We start from the raw sequence: 16,779 nt of genomic DNA, 5'->3' as shown, positions 1-16,779 counted from the left end.
ACAAAGCGACATAGACTCCCAGTATACAGACACCGTAACTGGTGCTCCCCGTTCGCTCTTGCCTGCTGCAGCCATGGGCAAATTGTGCTTGTGGCCTACCACGGCCATGATTTGCTCAAAACGGAGACCAGCATATGTGCTTACATGGTTCGAAGTGTAGGAAGTTGAGAGCCGTATGAGTGGAAAGGCCCGCAGAAATGGCTGCCGAAGGTGATGCCCACAAAGCTACTTGTCCACATTGAGACAAAGTGGGACACAAAGTGTGAGCCACACATTAGCGGCCCTCGAAAGAAAATAAATGTGCAGGTTGGAAAGGAGTTAACGCTAAAATGCCGCGTAGTCCATGTCACTGTGTTGGCTGCGGCAGCGGACGCCTGCCTCACCTGATTGCTTCACAATGGAAGTTGCTCATCTTCAGCGGCAACTGTTGGTTCAAACAGGTGCGAGGCTCTGCCCAATCTGTTTGTACCGCTGGTTGTCGCTCGTTACCAGACCACCACCTGCGACAAAGGCAAGCATTATGCCTGTAAGATGGTTCGTACCCAATGTATAATGTATTGTCTGAACCTCATGCGGTGACTGACTGCTGTTTGATTTTTCTGTTATGTCACTTGGTTACGGTCGCAGTGTTATGTTTTTAGAATATTGCGGCCTGGTCGGTTGCACTGGGAAGCAGTCTCTCGAAGTAAGCATTTGCTCCTGCAGTCTGCACAGCGACCTAGACTCCCAATTTACACACGCCGTGATTCGGGCTCCCCGTTCACCCTTTCCTGCTAAAGCCATGGGCAAATTGTGCCTGTGGCCTTTATCGGCCGCGATTAAGCGCGAACGGAGACCAGCATAAGTGCTTACATGGTCGGACGTGTATGAAGTTGGGTGGAAAGGCCCGCAAAAGTGGCCGATGAAGGTGATGCCCACGAAAGCGACTTGTCCATATTGAGACAGTGAGGGACACCAAGTGTGAGCCACACATTAGCGGCCTCTGAAAGAAAAGAAACGTACAGGTTGGAAAGGAGTCATTGCTAGAATGATGGGTAGTCCATGTCGCCTTGTAGGCTGCGTCACCCGATTGCTTCGCAATGCGATTTGGGCATTTTTAACGGCGACTGTCGCTGCAAACAGGTGACACACTCTGTCCAATCTCTTTCCGCTGCCGCTCGTTAACCTGACCACCATGTGGGACGACAACGGTGAGCCGTTTACGAGCTCGCGTCAATGATTCCAGCGTATCTCGACATGCAAATTTTATTTCTGCTATTGCACGAGAATGTACACTGCTTGTCTTCTGCCAATAAAGTCTCACGTTCTGTTCGCTCACTTGTGGCTTGTTTGTATGGGCGTCAGTAGTGGTAATTAGAACGCACCAGCTACGCGGCAGCGAAGGCATTGAGGCATGCCGCATAGCCGGCAGGGCAAGCACGGCGCGTACCAGCGTACGCGACCGGCAAAAGCGGCCGTATTGGATTTTGCTCTTTAAAAAAAAGTGCACTTCCGCTTCCGGATTGAACGTCAACTGAAAAAATATAAATTACAAGCAAGTATTGGCATTAACGTGTAAGAATGATGCGTGCAGAGGCGAAGCGTGCGACAGTGGTGAATGGGTGGCATAACAAACAAAAGCAGTATGTACTTACACACACGGCGTAGAATATACCCGACTCGTCCCAAACTATACCGTACATACCACGAAAACATTCTATTTCCAAGCATTCCCCTCTTCCCGGGCCTTATTTTCTGTACTTTAATGGCACAAATACACGGGCTACGGCGCATTTCCAGAACTTGACTAGAACCGACGCGATATAGTACGCTACGAATACACAGAGGCGGCCACAACACAGGCTCTCAGCCAGACCATGCTGGACGCTCGCACATTCCTTCTACTAGCATTCAAGCCAATGCGTGGGTGCCGTTCAGAAGACGCAATTTTCGAGTTACTAGTTCCTGGCGTTGTAGCTCCTTGGCTTTATCTTTTGCGCGTTCTGCCGGCATAAGCAACACACTCCCGTTTTATCACTCGACAGTAGCTCGTCGCGTTTTCGACAAGCGTGAGTCCGAAAGAAGGCATAAATTGTTGCGGGGCCATAATTGTTACAAACTTGTCTCAGTAAGATTCAGTACGCGCCAAACTAACTTTGTCACCACGGCCGAGCTACTTTTCGCTGTGTCACGAGAGGTGCGGCGAGCGCGCCTCATAAGTAACAAAGAAAAGTACCGAAAATAATTTTCAACCATGTTGGGCGTCAGAGAAAGCGCCAGGAACTTGTCCAGTCAGTGCATTAAAGCTTGAAACTGCGCACCACGGCGGAGCTGCTTTTCGCTAACCGCGTCACAGTGCCAGGCGCGCCATAGAGAAAGAAATTCAACAAGAGGGGACACTCTTCAAATACTGGCAACAGGAAACACGTCACGCCTAGTTTCAACTCCATCCGTTAGTTGACGCGAGCATCAGAATAAAAGAATGTGAAATAAACTTACAGACAACGTTTTCTTTTTTTAATCCTTTCCCACTAAAGCTAAAAACGTTCTGCGTGTAAATGAACTTATACTTTGCGACTTATTTTTCCTGCGTTGCCTAGCAACAAGCCAGCGGCACGCCAGACGCACGTGCATATGTCATGCGCCAGACAAGCCGCAGAAGTGAGGGAGACCGGCTGCGCATGTGAAGCTCGCATGCTTGGCGACCCGTCTTTTTTGGATGTAGCCTGTCTTTTGGGCTCCCGGCGTTCTTTTGTGTTCCGTCTGCATTTCGACACGGCACAGCAAGGTGAGGAATCTTATTTGACAGTCTGCGACAAACTTCACGCACATTTAGGCTTACTGCACAAAACTGAACCTATATAGTGACGCAGTTATCGCAAAACTGCTTCGCAGTCCAAGCCTAGTTAATTTGAGTAAATTACTCGTGCTAGGAGATGTTTGCGATGGTTTTTATGATCCCAAGCATTATTATAACTTATTTCGGTAGTTTTTGCGCACGCTCGCCGCACCTGGCTTTGTGACGAAAACACCTTGGCCGTGTGACGCAGTGTCCCGTGTAAGGAATCTTATCGGGACAAGTTTTCGCGCTTTTTCTAACCCCAGACATTATTGTAACTAATTTCGCTACTTTTTGGTGTACTGTTCAAGCACAGTGGCCGCGCTCGGCGTACTGGCGCAGTTAGCGAAAAGCAGCTCGGCTGTGTGCCACCGTTAGTTTCGCGTGTACTGAATCTTGCTGGTAGAAATTCGTGACGCACTCTCTGACCCCAAAAAGTATTGTAATTCATTTGGTAGCTTCTTGGAATACTTTTGAGGCATGCTCGCCGCGCCTGGGTTTGTAAAGCTGTTAGGAAGAAAGCAAACCGGCCGTAGTGAGTTAGTTTTGTGTGTACTGAATTTTAGTGGGACAAGTTTGTGACGCTTTTTATGGCCCTGCAACAACATATACCTTATTTCAGTACTCACGCTTGTCGAACACGCGACACGAGCGATTACCGAGTGATAACACGGGAGCGTTGCTTGCGCCGGCAAGACGCGTAAAAGGTAACACGGATGAGCTCAAGAACTTGACATTTCTGTCTTCTCAGCTTCTGAAAACAGGCTTTGCACCCACGAATCTGTCTTGATTGCGACTAGAAGGCATTCTGCAAACGCGTACAACATGGTCTGGCTGAGAGCCTGTGTCGCTTTAGTATTTCGTAAAAATTATTGCGAACTATCTTTACAAGCCTCCAGTGAATATGTGTTACGTACAATTTCATAAAGAAAACGCAAGGCGTCTTCTAAAATGATGAAATGTTTATTTCGCTCTATATAAATGCTCGTTCTGGGCTTCTTCCCTTACAAAAATTTCTAGTAACCTTTAATAAACTTTCTTTAGACAAATGTTACTAGAACCTACCAACAGTCTATTGAATTTCTTTAGACTGTTTTCAACCTCCTTATATACTTCATACCAACATCCTATCGACTGTTGGCCACCGATATTGAATTGAAACCCTTTTTACAAACTTTCTTTAGACAACGAATGAACATCCTTTAGACACTAAAAGCAGGATTTATCGACCATTTTCATACTTCTTAGAAACATTTTAGTAACTTTCTGCTAACTTTCTGTTACTCGATCTAGAAACCTTTCAGTAACATTCTGCTAACTTTCTATTGCTTTATCTAGAAACATCCCAGCTACTTTCTATAACTCGACCTAGAAATGGCCTAGTAACATTCTACCAACTTTCTGTTGCTCACCCTAGAAACTTTCTAGCAACTATTTTAGTATGCTTTAAATGTGCTGGTGACATTTAGGCAAATTTATCTGGCATATTTTAATAGATTCTGGTGCTGTTCCAATGTAACCTTCAACATGGGTAGTATATCTAAATGTATTTGCCTATGAACAAAACACTCCAATATTTTTGACAACTAACCTTTATTTACCACATTTCAAAACCTGCGCGCAAGCATCGATGACATGTTTTTGATCTCCGCAGTGTCGAAGTGCCTTGCTGTGTAGCCTAAGGGAAGAGAAAAAAAAGTAAAGAGTTAGTTCAGCCTTATGTCTGTGGTGATGTATCCGGGCAAGACGGCACAAAGAAGAGATCCACAAGATTTTAACTTCAAATTACGAATTAAAGCAAGCATTTTAGTTTTCTGCGCTATCACACATACTCAGAAGTCGTGCTGCTTGGTTAAAAAATGTAGCTCCATATTTTTTTATAGAAGCAGAATTAACTGCACCTGCAAGCAATGTATTGGAATTGTTGAAGTAGTACTAGCACTGCTGCACAGAACATGAACTGTTATATGTAGGAACTGTACAGTTGTAAGATCTAACCTAAAAGAAGCAAAGTAGCCATAAATCAGTTGCAGTAGGGACATTCGAAGTTTAGGACAGCCAGAGCTACACCAACTGCCAATAAATGTGGTGACATCACTTAAGCATTACGCCCACATTTAAAGGCAAACAGAAAGATCCTTCAAATAGTCTTTATTGTTAAAATGATTTTACATTTAAAAAAATTGAAGTGATTCGCACTAGACCTAGCTGTGCGGGCTGCTCGGCTATAGAATATCCATCTTAATAGTGTCTTACAAATAGTATACTGCACTGTATTTTATAGATAACTTCTGAACAGGTCCTTGGAACAAATTCTTCCTATTGAATAAAGTCATGGACAAATTTCAAAAAAATTTGCCAAATTCTATATATTCTGGCCAGTACACTGGAGAGAAATGTGATGCGAAAGGAAGGGAGGCTAAGTGGAAGACAGATATTCAGTTTGCTACCCTACACTGGGGAAGGAACAAAGGCAGACAGGAATTAAATGCGCATGGTGCATTACAAATGAAGGCTATGTGTATTTTACAAGAATGTTCCACATCAACAATTGCACTACACTTAAGAGTATACAACATGTGAGAGTTTGCGGTAGCTGCTCCATGCAGAAGGCTTTCCTAATAAATGAAAAGCAAGGTTTTGTGCATGTTCTACTAAATAAGAATAGTTCTAATAAGATAAATTGACAGAAGAAAGCTAATATATGCTGTTGCTTGACTGTAGAAAAAGGAAATTGATTGACCTTTTAAGCTTTTGCTATATCGTAATTGCCATGGGTCAATTACCTCCCCACAAGTCTGCCCCAAGAAATCACATCAGCTTCTTACTTTTGGTGCTGACATGACTGCGACAGGCTCAACACCACCGGCACCACTTGTTTTACCAAGGATGTGTTTCAACCTCCTCACCATCCTTGCGGGGTCTGCAAAAAAGAAAACCACACTGTGAACAAATGAATTGTGCCTTGGTTGAAGGTGCACATGTTGATCTGACTACTCCAGCCAATCCTTAACGCAATTCACTTGCTGGTGATGCTGTTCCTAGTGATTACTGCTGCAATGCCCCATTCTACCTCAACAATTTCTGACACTGGTTATTTACACAGTAGCGCAGGAGCACATGGACGAAAAAAATGGGACACAGTGCTAACTATCAACTGAGTGTTTACTGCATGAGAGCAGATATAATATCACTGCACAGAAAAGGAAGGGAGAAGAAAGACACAAACAAATCAACCCAGCAAGATGAACTCACACAGACAGCTAATGTGACAAAAACATTTCTTTCTCCAATAAGGAGACTGATGGGCAACTAACACAATTCCCATTGCTAATTTCTGCAGCTTCTACTATTTCTCTGGTGAACTGGTCAGGTGTCTGGCCTGCGATTGAATGCGATAAAACAGAGGCTTGCATCTGCAGCGTGCACAACGTCCGGCAAGGTCGCCAGATAGGGCTAGTTTCTCAACGTTGTTTGTGTGCTCACGTAATCGCTTGTTGATGCATCTACTTGTCTGTCCCACATACTCTTTGCCACAGCCCAAAGGGACGCAGTAAACCGCCCCTTCAACACAAGAAACAAATGGTTTTCGGTGGGTCTTGTTGCACCCACGTGGCTTGCGCGTATCCGCATTTACCCTCGTTCACAAACTAGACAGCTTTGAAGGAGCAGGGAAACCGATATCTACACCGACACATTTCCTGAGCTTTTTCAGATTGTCACTAATCTCATGTAGGTAGGGCAAGACGATTACTTTCTTTACTTGTGTCACCTGGTCAGTGGCATACTTATTAGCTTATGAATGTCCATAACCACAGCGTCTTACAAAGAGTATTCTACGTTCTATTTGACAGATTACTGCTGAACAAGTATTTAGAAGAAATGCTCCATATTGAATAGAGTTATGAGAACAAATTTCAATAACAGTAATTGCTAAATTCTACATCTTATTGCTTGTAGATTGAAAAAATTAAATGCACAGAATGCATAATGAAAGAAATATATAAGTACATTTACAGCAAGGTTCCACAATTACTTGCCCTATACTCAAAAGTATAATGTGCATGTAAATTATTTGCTCAGCTAGATTGAACTTTGGCAGACATGCTACTGAAAAGAACTTTGCTTGAAGCAAATGGCAACTCGTGGCATCGAATGCTTTGACAGAGCACACAGCAATGATTAAGCACAAGAGTGACTGCATGAACTCAAGTGCAAATGGCCAGGAAAGAAACTGGAAGCCACACCTGTACTTGTGAGGTCCCTAGAGATACAATCAACAGGACACACACTTATCGAAACGATGGAACCCTCTCCGTGTTATGCACGATGCATGCGTCACATGCTAAAACCTACTAAGTAGGGACTTCTACTTTTTCGCCTCATTGAGAATAAGGCTTTCGAATACACGCCAAACTGTCTAGCTTTTAAAGTTTTATTTGATTAGTAGATGTCACTTTTTGTCATGTTCCGCCGCGACCAGACAAGCTTCCATCAAACTCTCAATGACAGAACTTTTGTGCGAAAACATTAAGGTACTTTTTGCCTAAACCATGTATGTGGGTAACAGAACACATTTTTCTAGGTGCTCTAGAGTGCATTATTCACAGTATGAAACCTCGATTTGATAAGAAGTGCAACAAATAATTGCACTGTATCAAAAAGTAAATAGTTCAAAAATTAAGTGCAGGGCAGCTTCAGCTTCACGCAAGCCTCCTTGCGACATCTTGGTAAATCCAAGGGAAAGTAAAATCAATTCTTTGCATTACACATAAGTAATTGCAGAGAACAAGCTTTATCCCATGCCAAATGAAAAAGGGAAAAGAAATGGGGAAAAATTATGGCAATGTAACAGTGAATTGTCAGCATTGAGCTGTGCTAGCTGTCATGGTATGGTTTGCAACTACTGCACTGGGCTGGTTGTTATATGATTCAGCAGTTTCCTATACCATGTTACCAACTCAAATTTCTGTAATGTATAAAGGAGACCAGCTTCCAGCCTGAAACGAACCTGCACTTGGGACTCATTGTGAGCTTCTAACACTGAAAGGTTAATGATTTGTTACAAGTTTGAGGAATTGAACACTCATACTGACTAGGAATTCAGCAGCTACCCAATGAAGCAAGAAAACATATCGTTTTATGCAAATATATTTAGGAGGTGATGTATGGCATGCAATATATAAGTGTGACCGATTGGAGGGAAGAATATAGGCACAGGCAATAGTGTGAGAATTTAACTCCATAAGACTGCATAATGAAAAGATAAAAATTATACACGTCTGGACCACCTCATGCCACTCAACGAGGTTCTTATAAAGGCAATTTGGCTAGATAATTATAGAGTCTGTATGGAGTATATCACGCATAATTACTTAAGCCCCCCCCCCCATTTATATGCAACTCAGAGGAGGCTACTTTGGTAAGTTTATTAATCTGAGGGCACTCCAGATAACCAAAAGATGAAATTCAAGTGATCTGCTACTAGAAATACCGAAAATGGCACATACAGTAAAATGATTACATATTGCACAAACCTATCCTACAACTCACAAGGTAGCGACAGTTTTATACACGCACCTTTGTGAAAGCATGCAGATCAGGTGCTTTATCGTCGTGCTTCCCAGCTTTCAGCAGTGCAGCAGGTTCCTGCGGGGTGTAGGGATGCCTCCAGAATCCGCATAGCCTTCAACAGTAAGAAATGATTGTTTATTGTACTGTGAAGGAGGAAATTTGTGATTTACCAGTGTCATGTGGAATTGCAAAGAGTGCCTCACATAGCCAGCTGCATCAATCTATGTCTGGTTGTACAAATCTCTCCGTTATATCTCAGGAGGTTTACATTGCTATTTTGTAACAAGTGAAATTTCAGGAAGGAACGAAATCAGCAGCAACAACAGACTACTAGGATGATCAACAAAACTCGTATATATAGTAAACCACAGAGCATTGGATTAAGAAAAAAAATATTGAGCACATGAGAAGCATTCTGAAAGATAGGCCGCGATTTCGCAGCGATGCTAGTGTTTTCGCTATTCGTTAGTGGTCTGACCGATGCCTCGGCCCTTGTTAGCGGGCCGTTAGCGGTGGGCGACAAGAGTGGCATAGAATCGAGCGGTAAGCATCGCTACAAAATCGCAGTACTTTATTACGCACTAGCCCTAACCTACGATTGAATGAGCTGACATTCAGTTCTTTACACACACACACACACGCACACACACACACACACACACACACACACACACACACACACACACACACACACACACACACACACATATATATATGTATATATATATAAAAAGAAGGTCAGCGTCTCACTGAAATGTCTCGATTAAAAAGAAACCTTGTTATTGTATTATCGGCCGATATCTGCTCTGCATCACAGACAAATTCGCGAAGACACTCAAGAACATAAACGATACAGGCAGGTTCTCGCGACGCAGACCTTCAAACCCAAGTGCATACGTACAAAAATCTTCATACAAGGCTATAGCTGCTCAATCGTCGAACTTAGCTATCGTGTGCCAAAGCGCGAAGCCCATCACACATCGACGTATACATTACACATGTACTATAATTGCGGGAAGGCCGACATAACGAAAAATTTCTTGCCAGGAAACTACCGAGCAAATAGCAACTTTCAGTGTTTTCTTAATTGTGTGCCTATTCAGTCATATAGCAATCAAGGCGGGTAGCATATACTTCACAGAAGAGTACTAGTACGCTGCAACGTCAGACGAAGCTTTCGTGAAATTGCTAGCTAAATGAACTCAGCAACATGAGCAACCTGCGATCAGAAAATGCTCTGCTCTCGCTAGTCACAGGACTCTCACTACATGAACCATAAGCTTCAAGAATGCGCGCAAGCGCCAAACTTGCTTACCTTTTCAAGACGTAGTCAGCAAACGCTCCTCACGTACCGTGGCACCGACGTTTTTCTGGCGCAAGCACTGTAGAACTTTCCATGAACTCCAGCTCCGCAAAATCACCATCTTCAACAAAGTCTTCCATACACTATGATTCGATGCCCCAGTAGCAGACTTTTCACGAGAGCGCGGGCGGGCAGTTCGGCAGAACAAAGGAAGCTCGGACGGGGGCTGCAGTAGGACACTCACTGTCGACACTGGTGGATCACACGAAGCACACGGCGAACTAATGTCGTTACACGAGTCCGGAAGGTTTTGCGATGGTTAATGCACACCACAAGGTGCACATTTTGTCTAGGCACTTATAAAACATAATTCCACTACTGTTTTACAGCAACGGGCACTTCGTGGTCTGCGAACCGAACGAATACTGTCATAATACTGCGGTAGCGCCACACTGCGGTTCTTTGAAAAATGTATCGTAAATGAGAAAATTGCGTGTTTTTTCCTAATAAGAATCGGTAGGGCCCATTTAACGAATTTGATAGGTTCAAAAGGTGTGTAATTTGTAAAAGTATGCACTTTGTGTTACGAAGTTTAAGGAAATGTATATAAGAAAAAAAAGAAACGAAGTGGATATTGCCTCCAAGATTCCCAACCGCTTTAGGCGCATGTGGCTTTCAAAAGCACCGCCTTCGAGATCGGATTTTGTTACTCAAGGGAAGCCGCAGCTGGTAGGAGGGCAGCCATTTAGGCTCCATTTGGTGGGCTTACAGTATGTGGGTAAGCTTGCTTATTTATAAAGCATATACACGGACTTAAGCCGAACCATGAGCGAACTTTAGTTGGCGAACACGAGCCTATCAGCGCGCCGTCCGTGCAGGTCCGTTTGCTTGCAATGGTGGACGGCCTACTGGCTTCTTTGACAGCTACCGAGCGCACATTCATTATCACAGCCCATATACACGCTTCCAGTGTCCAGTGCAGCGCCGGATTATGGGCCCAGTGCCGCGCTCTGTATGCTGGGGCGCTGGCGCGAAAAACAGCTCTAGCGTGTTAAATACGCGGTGCCTGGACATCCCATGTATATTTTTAAAGGCAGAAAGCAACAGAGAGCGTTATAGTGTAATAGAAAAAGAAAGAAATAGTAAAATAAATACGCTCTATCAAGGATTCGAACCTTCTACCTACCGCTCACAACCCCGGTACTCTACCGCTGCGCCACGCCTACTTTTTTTTTCTTTATTCACAAAATGACATACATACACAAAAACACGTTGGTCTACTTGGACCAACGTGACAAGCTAAAATTTCTTGAAATTCACTAATTCATCAAGAATACCCAACCAGTCAGGCGGATCTGCCTGTACACGATATATCTCACGTATGAAAATAATGCTTTCAACAAAATTTTCTCGTGCTGAGCGAGCATTCACATCGGCGTGCGTTACCGCCATCCGTGTCTTCCAAAAACTATGGAGGCCCAGGAGCATTACCATGTCGTACGGAAAGCCCTGATGGCTGTCTACCGGCAGGAAACGTATACCCTGTGCTGTTATCGGCAGTTCCTTTTTAAGAGTTCTTTGCAAGACGTCCCAATAAAAAATTGCATCCCAGCACTCAATGAAAGCGTGCTCAATGGTCTCCGGCTTGTTACATAGCGCACAGTTTGTCGTCCACGGTACAAATATTCCTTTGTCGGCTATCCATGTCTTGACCGGAAGGGTAGATGTATGCAATTTAAAGAAGAACGACTTTACGCCTGCTCTCACTGGCATCCTTTTAACTCTTTTTAAAACATCTTGTCCTGGGCCTCCATAGTATTTCATTCGGTACAATGGCACTGGCATCATAACTTCAACTAAATCCTTGTAAAGTTTCTTTCTTGTTACTGTGCTCAGGTACTGAAGGGAAAACCGAGCTTTTAGTACTCGAAAGGAGTCGACTACCTCGCGCAAGTAGCCTTTAAGCCGATAGTTTACAGGCTGTGCACTAGACACAATAAATTCAGGCAAAACGCTTTTCAAACGTATCTGGATCATGGTACGCAAGAATGAATCACTTTGATCTCGTGAGAAGACAAAACGAGAAACAATCTGTCGTAAGAACAAATGCGACAATCCAAGACCACCATCTCGAACAGGACGAAACAAGTTGGTACGGCTGACCCTTTCCCAAGTGGAACCCCAAATAAAAACAGCAAATACTCTGTGTATTTTCTGTACATTCACACGGGTCATCGACAAAAATTGGAGGACATACCACACTTTGGCAATTAACAAATTACAAACAGTTGCCCTTGCAAACATTGACAAATCACGACCCTGCCATCCTCCGGTTTTCTCTTTTACGCGCGACGTCTCATCCTCCCAGTACTGCGCGGCACTCTCGTAGTGCTCAAGCGGCACTCCCAAATATTTCGAAGGAGACACGGTCCAGTGTAAATTCGCAAAGACAGACGGTGTGTTGTCCCAGCTTCCGTGCCAAAATCCGATGCTCTTGTCCCAATTGATCTCGCATCCGGTTTGCCTGCAATATCTTTTAGCATCGCTTATCGCCTCTAGTACACTTTGGCGATCTGTACAAAAGATTGCGACGTCATCAGCATATGCAAGCACCTTAACATGGGACGATTCAAGCTTATAACCATTGATTTTTTCGTTACTTATTAGAGATAAACAGAAAGGCTCTAAGTAAATTGCAAAGAGCAGCGGTGACAATGGACAACCTTGCCTCACTGATGATCTGAGTTTAATGTTCTCAGTTAGTGTCTTATTCAGCACGATGTTTACTATGCAGTCATTGTATATCATTTTTAGACCATCGAGTATAACTGTGCCTATGTTAACGTGTTCAAGGATACAAAAAAGAGCTTCATGCGACACACGGTCAAATGCCTTTGCTAAGTCCAGCTGCAACATAGCGACCCGCCCGCCAGAAATGTCACAGCACTCAAGAATACTACGGGCTACATGCACATTTGTAGAGATAGAGCGACCTTTTATGCCACATGTCTGGTGTAGTCCGACTAGAAATTTCATGACGCTCTGCAGTCGTTTTGCCAGCACTTTCGTATAAACTTTGTAGTCGGTGTTCGTGAGCGTTATCGGACGGTACGCGCCCACAGATAGCAGCGTAGCATGGTCGTCGGTTTTAGGAATCAGCACTACGTGAGCAGCACGGAAAGAGAGCGGCATTTCTTTCGTTTCGTACGCCTCCATGATGACTGCGTGTAAAATGGGCGCCAGTTCATCGGCATAAGCTTTGTAGAATGCGGCACCGAGGCCGTCTGGCCCAGGTGTCTTCCCCAGCGTTAGTTCAGTTATCGCCTGTTTTATTTCGTCTACGCTAATGGGTTTCTCCAAAAGGGCTCGAGTATCACCATCTAACCGTGGCATTAAATCAAGAGTATCCTGTGTCAACGGAATGCTCCCACTTCTTTTTACACCTATTAAGTTCTCATAGTGCTCGACAAAAGCACGTTCAACTGCGCCACGCCTACAGTATGAAATAAAGGGATAGTTTATGAAGTTAAACTCGAGAAGCAGTTTTAGTTTTTCAGAGATGCGTTTCGCACAGACATGGTAGTGCGATAGATGCGCTATCGCCCAGCCTCACGCCTGTACCACAAAGGCAAATCTACTGTCCGTATTCAACATGCCTTCCAGTCGACATGTCTGCCTAGTCATATATCTTCGTCAGAAAAGCGCAGGCTAGTGCTGGGAGCCTTCGGCGACAGCACATATACCTGTGTTTATGACGCGTAGCATCACCGCTGATCGCTTGTGCTGGCACTGTAAACATGAAAAAATGGTTTATTTAAGAACACCGATGCGAAATACAAAAATAAAGAGTCATTTATCCTTGTTAGACTTCTTGATTCCTAAGCCTAGACGCGCCGATAGCGTGCAGATGGACTCGGCGGTATACGCTGTGCCTAAGCTTCGGTGGCGACCGATCTCGGCGCGGGTAGTTGGCGAACGCTAAAATGTGTCTATTTGAGCCTCAGAACTCTTTTTAGTACAATAGGGAAAGTGGAAGCGCACAAATCGCCTCATATTTGTTATCGGTGCGATAATATGAATCAGCGTAGGCTTCGAACTCAGGGTCCGTTCGAGCGCGTCTGAACGACTTCTGGATTTCATGTCCACGCCACAACACTGCGACAACGGTGACAACTCCGAGTCATATGTGCGTGCGAACTACTAAAAAACGCGGCGTCCTCTGCGTTTGCGTGGGTTCGTTCAAGAATTTAGCTACCCACCCTGTCGAAAGGGAAAAAGGCAAGAAAGCGTCGCGAACTAAAGTAAACAGCCTTACAATACGTCAAGAAGTCCAATAGGGCCACTGTTTTAGATGGAGCAGAGGTAGTGTCTCTGCCTCACACGGAGACGTAAAGGGACTCCAAATGTATAAGAGTACTTTTTTTTTGAAGTAGAAGAAACTTCCTAAATAGACAATTTCGCCGGTGTAGGCAAAAATATTTTACTCTTGCTTCCGCTGATTATATGTCCATACGCAGCAAAAAATTATTTTGTCTCCTATTATTGCTTTTTTAATTCAAACTGCAAGAAGGAATTATCACTGTGACACTCTGGCATTCGTACTAATTATTGTATTACCAATTAATTTGCATATTATGCTTCTTTATCGCAGTATTAAATGAACAAATGAATTAAGCAAATACAATTGGCCGGTATAATTTTCTTTAAACGAAAGTAAGAACAGAGCCGACCGACTTTTCTAAAACTTTTGTGTAACAAATTTTCTTCAAAAAAAAGTAAAAACACAGCCTACCAACTTTTTTAAAACTTTCTTTTAACAAACTTTTTTCAAACAAAAGTAAAAACAGAGCCTACCAACTTTTTTAAAACTTTCTTTCAACAAACTTTCTTCAAACGAAAGTAAGAACAGAGCCTACCAACTTCCTCTTAACAACCTTTCTTCAAACGAAAGTAAGTACGAAGCCTACCAACTTCCTTTAAACTTTCTTTTAACAAACTTTCTTCAAACCAAAGTAAATACAAAGCCTAACAACTTCCTTTAAACTTTCTTTTAACAAACTTTCTTCAAACGAAAGTAAATACAAAGCCTACCAACTTTCTTGTAACAAGCGTTCACAGGAAGTAAAAGTACATAGGATGTTAATAAAGTTGATAGAAAGTTGGAAAAAAGTCTAAAGAAAGTAAGTATGCATTTTTGTATGGGTTGTGCATTCATCCAACGTTGTGGCACCAGGTAGGCAGCAGTCGTTGCCGTACGAAGCTCCACCGGATGCCATCAGTTGCAAAAAAGTAAATTGAAAGCATTTGTCATTTTTATATTGACCTAACCGGAATATAGCATGTAGAGGCGAAACGGGAGTAAGTAGTGAATGAGCGGCATTACAGATAATTACACTTTTACATTTCGTTGCAAATAGACTCCTCCATACAATGCCACAAAAACTGAAGACATACGATTTTCAAGCATCCCCCTCTTCCCGGGCATTATTTCCTGCACTTTAAGAGCACAAATACACCAGTGACAGCGCGTTTCCAAAACAACTTGGCCTCAGTCGACGCGATGGTACGCCAAATACACAGAGGTGGCTACAACACAGGCTTTCAGCCAGACCATGTTACACGCTCGCCTAATGCCTTCTAGTCGCACTCAAGACAGATTCGTGGGTGCAAAGCCTGTTTTCAGTCGCTCAGAAGACAGATATGTCAAGTTCTTGAGCTCCTCGGTGTTATCCTTTACGCGTCCTGCCGGCGCAAGCAACACACTCCCGTGTCATCACTCTCGGCAATCGCTCGTCGCGTTTTCGACAAGCGTGAGTACCGAAATAAGGTATGTGTTCTTGCATGGTGATAAAAAGCGTCACAAACTTGTCCCACTAAAATTCAGTACATGAAAAACTAACTCACCTCGGCCGGCTTGCTTTTTAGCTACAGCAGCTTCACAACCCCTGGCACGGCGAGCATGCCTCAAAAGTATCTGAAAAAGTTATGAAATGAATTACAATAATTTTGGGGGTCAGGGAATGCGTCACGAGCTTCTCCCAGTAAGATTTAGTGCACACGAAACTAACTGCGCCCCACAGCCGAGCTGGTTTTCGCCAACTGCGTCACTACGCCGAGCGTGGCCGCCGTGCTTGAAAAGTACCCCAACAAGTAGCAAAATTAGTTACAATAATGTCTGGGGTCAAAGAAAGCGCCAGAACTTGTCCCGGTAAGATTCAGTACACGCGAAACTGCGTCACACAGCCGAGGTGCTCTTCGTCACAAAGCCAGGTGCGGCGAGCGTGCGCAAAAACTACCGAAATAAGTTATAATAATGCTTGGGATCATAGAAACCATCGCAAACATCTCCCAGTACGAGTAATTAACTAAAAAAAAAACTACGCTTGGACGGCTAAGCTGTTTTTCGATAACTGCGTCACTATATAGGGTTCAGTTTTGTGCAGTAAACCTAAATGTGCTTGAAGTGTGTCACAGACAGTAAAAAAAAAAGAAAAAATTCCTCACCTTGCTGTAGTCTAGTAGTGCAGCGGTGCCGTGTCGAAATGCAGACGGAACACAAGAGAACGTCGGGAGCCCAAAGAACGGGCTACATCCAAAACAGACGGGTCGCCGAGCACGCGAGCATCACATGCGCCGCCGGCCTCGCCCGCTCCTGTGACATGTCTGGCGCTTGACGTATGTACGCGCGTCTGGCGTGCCGCTAGCTTGTTGCTAGGCAACGCAAGAAAAATAAGTCGTGAACTATAAGTTCATTTACACGCAAAACTTTTTTTTTAGTTTAGGTGGGAAAGATTAAAAATATAAAACGTTGTCTGGAAGTTTATTTCACATTCTTTTTTTTTTCTGATGCTCGCGTCAACTAACGGATGGAGTTGAAACTAGGCGTGACGTGTTTCCTGTGGCCAGTTTTTACCGAGTGTCCCCTCTTGTTCAATTGCTTGATGCTGCGAGTTGCGAGGAACGCGCGAAGTGGGGGACGAGAGCACGTGACAAAAACCGGTACGCCTACTGCGTTGCAGTGAAGCACGTCTTCTCTGCAAGCGCGCGTTTCGGCAGTGCGCGGGGCGTACCATGGACTGATTTT

General features: G+C 44.0%; 1 protein-coding gene and 1 long non-coding RNA gene across 3 annotated transcripts in view; one reads left to right on the top strand and one right to left on the bottom strand.

The window, feature by feature from the left end:
* The window catches only part of LOC139052226 (uncharacterized), a 723,436-nt gene that overhangs the window by 81,144 nt on the left and 625,513 nt on the right, over positions 1 to 16,779 (top strand). The gene's annotated exons all lie outside the window — the stretch shown is intronic.
* On the bottom strand, positions 4,410 to 16,340 carry LOC139052207 (uncharacterized). The gene is made up of 6 exons (XR_011509776.1): positions 16,200 to 16,340; positions 15,600 to 15,669; positions 9,708 to 13,484; positions 8,399 to 8,504; positions 5,647 to 5,741; positions 4,410 to 4,496 (listed from the first exon to the last, which is right to left on the bottom strand). It is a non-coding gene; the product is annotated as an uncharacterized lncRNA (long non-coding RNA).

The sequence above is a fragment of the Dermacentor albipictus genome, unplaced genomic scaffold (genome assembly GCF_038994185.2).
Source record: "Dermacentor albipictus isolate Rhodes 1998 colony unplaced genomic scaffold, USDA_Dalb.pri_finalv2 scaffold_20, whole genome shotgun sequence".
Taxonomy (NCBI): Eukaryota; Metazoa; Arthropoda; class Arachnida; order Ixodida; family Ixodidae; genus Dermacentor; species Dermacentor albipictus.
This window is presented reverse-complemented; position numbering and strand designations above follow the sequence as displayed.